Source organism: Chenopodium quinoa, unplaced genomic scaffold (genome assembly GCF_001683475.1).
Source record: "Chenopodium quinoa cultivar QQ74 unplaced genomic scaffold, ASM168347v1, whole genome shotgun sequence".
Lineage (NCBI taxonomy): Eukaryota > Viridiplantae > Streptophyta > Magnoliopsida > Caryophyllales > Amaranthaceae > Chenopodium > Chenopodium quinoa.
The window spans coordinates 2,880,431-2,886,946 of NW_018744988.1; positions in this window are offsets into that span (position 1 = coordinate 2,880,431).

The following is a 6,516-nucleotide window of genomic DNA, read 5'->3' on the forward strand; positions in this document are numbered from 1 at the left end:
GGATCCACGAATGGAACACCCTAGCTGCATTTTAGTTTTTCATGTTTACATTCTTTATTTGTAATCTTATTTGTACGACATGTACGTTGCTCTTTTAATGAGAACATTAATCTTTTATACTGTATTGCTTACTGCATTCTATATGTTGCATGGGTAAGTTGCGCGGATCCACGAACGGTTATATCAAAATTTAAAAACAGCAATGATAAAACCAAATTGAGATTTTTTTTTGTATTTTTGTGTAATATCATGTTTTTTTTTGTTGGAAATTGATAATTTTTTGTTTTCTTTTTTTTTGTGTAATATTGTGTTTTTTTTTGTTGGAAATTGAGAAAAAAATATTTCTTGTTTTTTTTAATATTTTGTTTTTTTTTTTGGTAACTGAGAAAATTTTTTATTTTGAATTTTAAGCAAGTTAAATGTAAAAAAAAAAAAAAAATGGCCGGACCACCACCCTGGAACCGGCGCCTGGCCGGGACGCCGCCACCATGGTGGTGGCGCTTAGCCGGGACGCCAATACCATGGTTATGGCGCCTGGCCTGGAAGCCTCAACCATGGTACAGGCGTCCTGGCTAGGCGCCACCGCCATGGTGGCGGCGTCCCGGCCAGGCGCCGGTGCCACGGTGGTGGCGGCTCCTCCGGACGCCAGCCATCTTTTCCGATGACATTCGTCGTCCCCCGGATCTCCGGCCTCCCCCGGCGTCCCCGTACGACTCCACATTTTTCGGTGAGTGAAATTTTCGTTTTCAGAGAAAATTGACAAAGGGGCAAAACTGTCAAATCATATTAATTTTGTGGGCTTTATGTAGTAATTTGTGGGCGATGTTTAACAAATCCCTAAATCTTTCCCAGCCACTGCGAAAACGCTCCCTCTCACCCTTCCGTGGCGTTGAAAACACCATGGAAGAGAAGAGGGAGGGTTTTGGAGGTGGTCAAGAGAGGTTTAAGTTTTGTTTAGGGGGGTGGGAGTTGGATATCGCGGTGGATTTAAGTAAGGAGGGGGTCAATTTCATTGGGTAATTGGTGGGGAGGGGGATTCCAACTGAAATTTTTTCTATGGAGGCGGATGCACGATGCTCCGTGCATCCATTTTCTCTTAAAAAAGGCGGAATGAACATTCCGTTGTTCAGTAAAGAACATACATGTATTTTGTAAAGAACATATAGTTATTTCATAAAGAACAAACCAAATAGATGTATTGTAATGAACATATAGTTGTTTTATAAAGAACATATAACTATTTTGTAAAAAAACAACATCTAACTTCATCTTCTTTATACACATCTAAAGAACATTTGTAGAGGTGATCAACTTCGACCCGACCCAAAAATAAGGGTGGGATTAGACAAGCCTAAAAATGCCTTTTTAGTTAAAAATCCAAACTCGGCCCGAAAAAAACCCGAAAAGCCCTCTACATTTTTCGGGTTTTTTGGACACGATATATTATGTTAAGGCCCAGTCCGACCTGAATTTTTTATCACCTCTAATGATAATATAATGTAATGAACATTATTTTCATTCAACCACCATAATCTAAAGACAAAATTCAAAGAACATTTTAAAATAAACAATTAACACATGTCACAAATAAAAGTACATTATTCTGACAATTAAAGAACATGAAGATAAAGAACATTATTTAACTGCACGTTATGTTTTTTACAATTTTGTAACATGTTTTTTGCACTTTAACTGAATGTTCTTTACTTTTCTATACAATGTTCTTTACAATTCTATAATATGTTCTTTTCACTTAAACTAAATGTTCTTTATGTTTCTATGCAATATTCTTTCCGCTTTTTTTTTTTTTTTGAACAGATGCACCATGTGGATCGTGCATCCGCCTGCACGAACCACACTTTAGATTCCAACTGGTGTGGGTGGGAGCTACACTGCCGACGGGTGAGGGGATGGCAGCGGGCCTGCCGGAAATGGCCATGGGTGGTGCAGTGGTGGTGTATGTATACGGGGGCTAGGTTTTTTAAAGTTTTTTTTTAATTTCTAAACCAATCGCTTGGTGATACGTGCCCTTTAACCTGTTGAAACAGTTAGGGTGACCGGTTGGGTCCGTTAAAAACGAATAATCCCCAAAGTTCGAATTATTTACAAAATTAAGGAAAAATTGACTGGGAATAATCCCAACTTTGCTCGATTCACCCAAAATACTTTTGATTATTTTTTAATAATCCGGACTTCAATATGAATTTGCTTTGTCCTAATGGTCCCCATTGACTAGTAACCTGTTGAGTAGGTAAAAAAATAGATTTTATTTATACATGTCACCACGTAATTAGTTAAAAATTAGATTTAATATTAAATTTTTTTAAAAAAAAAACACAATGATTATTTGTTACTAATAATGCAAAGTGCAAACCACGCCCGCCACCAACACCAACAAGTCAAAGACCCAGCCACTGCACCTCCATCACCCTTCCTTCCCTAACCCTCCAACACCAACCCATCCATCTTCACCAACCTACCTCCCCGACCCATCACCCATCTGATAGAGTATAAAACATATTCCTGGGCCTCAACCATCAGCTTAAACTTTTGGTTGAGTTGGTCCTCTAACATGGTATCAAGAGCCAGCGTGACACAAAGGTCACGGGTTCGAATCTCATCCACCCTTCCTTTAAAGTGGAATTAATTCGCACCAGGTATGGGTGGGCCTGTGTTGCATCCACATTTCAAGCCTAAAGAGCCTTTCATGTGAGGGGGAGTGATAGAGTATAAAACATATTCTTGGGCCTCAACCATGAGTTTTAGCTTTTAGTTGAGTTGGTACTCTAACACCGGATTGGAGTAGAGAATTATTAACAGTGACGACTGACTCAATGGTGCGTTGTTGGTTTTAGAGGCTTTTGTGAGGGAGGGAGGTTGGTGGTTTAGAGGGTGGGCGGCGCGGCGCCGACGCGGGTGATTGGTCTGGGCATGGCTGGAGTTGGAGGCAGGGGTCGGGCTCGGGGTGAGTGGCGGAGAAACTGGTTGGGCTGACGGGGTGGTTTTTTTTAATTATTTAATTAATGATTTTTTCTAATTTTTCCTAAAAAATTTAACTTTTTTAAAAATTTATAATTTTTTACCATTCAGGTGCCGACACGTGTTCAGTTGGGATCATTGAAAGCAAATTCATATTAAAGTTTGGATTATTAGAAATAATCAAAAGTTGCGATTTTGGGCAAATCAAGCAAAGTTATGATTTTTCTGTCAATTTTTCCTAAAAATAATCCATATTTGAAATTATTTTGAATAAATGGACAAAAGTTGAGATTATTTTCACTAACTTTTTAAATAAAGAATTAGCCCAAAAAATAGTTCATTTCAACGGAATGGGTTGGGTATATTTCAAAGTTGATCATAGTTAAATTATAATGTTCTTATGAGATAAAATTTGTAAAATAAAAAATAAATAAAATAAATAAATAAATAAATAAATAAATAAAAAAGGTTTTGGACGGATGGGATCGGGTTTGTGGTGTCCATTCGACACCTCTAGTTTCAATTAGTAAAGCTCCAAAAACATTTAATTGCTATGCTCCTCAAGTCAATAGCTAATAAACCAATCACATGCATGCATATTGAATTATTAATAATCATCGATTTAAATACACTCAAACGTAAGGCTACCTATATATATCGAAGTATTCAACTATATCCCCATAACGGTATTGATTTTCGGAGTATAATTTTATGGTTCGAAATTTTATGATAAAATCACGTATCGTCAAATTGTGATTAAAGAATATGTACATTATAAGAAAAAAAATATATTAATGGTTAAAATTATTTAAAAATAATAATTTTTAGAGCGATTTTAAAAAACATTTTTAAAAATCTATATTATAATTGTAGAGTCAATTCACCACAATCACCCAAATTCCCAATCCTAAAATTCTATTAATCACACTTTTTAAAAAAAAAAAAATTTAAAATTTTATTTTAAAACACCCATAACTACCCTACCCATCCCACTATTTTTTTATTTTATTTTTTGTAATTTTTTTTCAAGGTATACCAATAAGCAATAACCACCAATATTTCACTTTAAATAGATTTCATTTGCATATAATGTATCCCGTGCAATGCACGGATATGCTCTAAACACTTAATTTAAGAGACACTTTTCCAACTTTTAACCACAACACTCTAAACACTTAATCCTCAATTTTTGTTAACTTTACTTTTTTTTTTTTTTTTTAATTTATCAGTTTCCATTATAACTTCCAATTCTATAACTTCCACTAAACAAATTCAATAACTTCCATAATAACATTGGCATATACTATTATTGTAATATATTCCGTGTTTTCACACGGGTGCACTCTAGTTATTTGAAATTTTACAGCAATATATACGATTAATAGGGTAACTTTTACAGCGTTTTCATGTGCTGTGAAAAGGAAATTTCGTGGAATCCTACAACTACATTTTACAGCGGTTTGTAAGCCCATATAGGCTTTTGTAGCTAACCGATTAATAGCAGGTGAAAAATCGCTATTAAAGTTTTTTTGAATTTTTCAACATCGTACCCTGAATTTTTGAGTTTTCTACGTTGTACCCTCCTAAATTCAAATTACTACAAGGTGACCTTGAGTTTTTAGTTTATTTTATATTATATCCTAGAGTTTTTGGATTTATATGGCTCTAAATTAATTTGAGTCAAACCCACACTATCTAAACGACTTATTTAGCACCATCAAAGACACAACTAGCATGTTTATTGCAAAAAAAAGGACTAACAACTTGAGTCTCTCTAAAACAAGCTCTTTTAGTTAAAGTAGGAGCAAAAAAAAGTACTTATCTTCCATCTCAAATAATCATACAAAAGTTCCACTAAATAGCGAATAATAAAGATTGGTGATTCCTCCATCTAATATAAATATAGAAGTGGTAAATAAATCATTTAGATGGTGTCGGTTTGAGTCGAAATAAGTTAGAGTCATTTAATTTACGACTCAAGGGTAACACGTAGAAAAACCCAAAAACTGAAGGGCATCTTGTAGAACTTAGGATTTAGAAGGGTACAATGTAGAAAACCCAATAACTCAGGGGTAACATGTAAAAAAACCCAAGTTTTTTTAATCGCTGTAAAAAGGCAATTTCTAGCGTAGTGAATCGTCCAAGACATTAGATAGTTAATTTTTTTATTTTTTTGAGGGGAAACATTAGATACTTAATTACTTCCTCCGTTTTTAAATATTTGCTCCATTTCTTTATGCACGAAATTTTAAAAAAAAATTGAAGAAAGTATTAAAATATGAAGGTAGTGGGGTAGTTGAGAGAATTAAAAATTGTAAAAAGCAAAAATAGTGGAAGAATTAGAGGAGAGAGAGTGTTATGTTGGGTCCACTAGGTGTGAGAAATGAATTAAATATTATAAAAGCTTTCCAAAAAAAGAAATAGAGCAAGTATTTAAAAAACGGAGGGAATAGTTTATGCATGCAATTGATCTATTGAAGGAAAAAGATAATTAAGGACGCTAATTGATTGATTTCAATGTCTTGTAAAGCATGTGCGCAAAATAAAAATACTGATTTATTTGTGGTATGGTATGGTACAACCCGAGAGGGCAAGCCCCACAAGGCCACAAATTGAAGAATTTTTTTTTTTTTTTTTTTTGAGAGCCACAAATTGAAGAAATTAGGTAACGGCTTGAAAGTAGTAGAAGTGCTAGAAGATACTCCATATGTCCCTTAATTACATTCTTATTTTTAAATTACACGGAAATTAAGAAATTTGGAGTAACCTTAAAATTCAAGTTTAGAAACTACAATGGAAATTACAATGCATTTATTGTTGTCTTTAAATAAAACAAAGATAGAATGATATTAAATTAAGCACATGTCATCACTCTTTTGAAAAGAAAAAAATCAATCACATTTTTTTTATGAAAAATAAGGACCAATCATATTTAATTATAGTGATGCAGTGCTCACATGGATTCAGATGTTATGAGTGAGAAAATTATGATTTCCGTGCAACCATTAATTGCAAAATAGAAAAATAATACTACCTCCGTTACAGATTATGTGCAACGATTTGACATAAAGCAGAGAGGGAAAATGTCTAATCGTTGCACAAAACCTGTAACAGGGGTAGTAAAAATAATGTCACATACTCACATCACAACTATTTATGGATAATTTGAGGATATTTGGTAAAAATTCAGTACTAAAAGGGAAAGTAGAAATGTAATTTTGAAATACCCAATAAGAAAACAGAAATGTAATTACGGGACGGAAGGAGTACCTTAAAACGTTAAAATATTAATGAGACATGTAGTACATTAAAACACGGTTATGATTTGTCGAACAATACGTTTCAATAATTCAATCAATCATATACACTTATACAGTACTTTGTAATAAGGCTTGTTCAATTCACCTGGTCTCTTTTTTCTTTTTCTTTTTTTTTTTTGAAACTTTTATTCAATTCACCTTACAAAAATAATATTCATTCAAAATAATCTCAATATAGTAACAATAAGGAAAATTTGTAAATAATCACCCCTCAAAT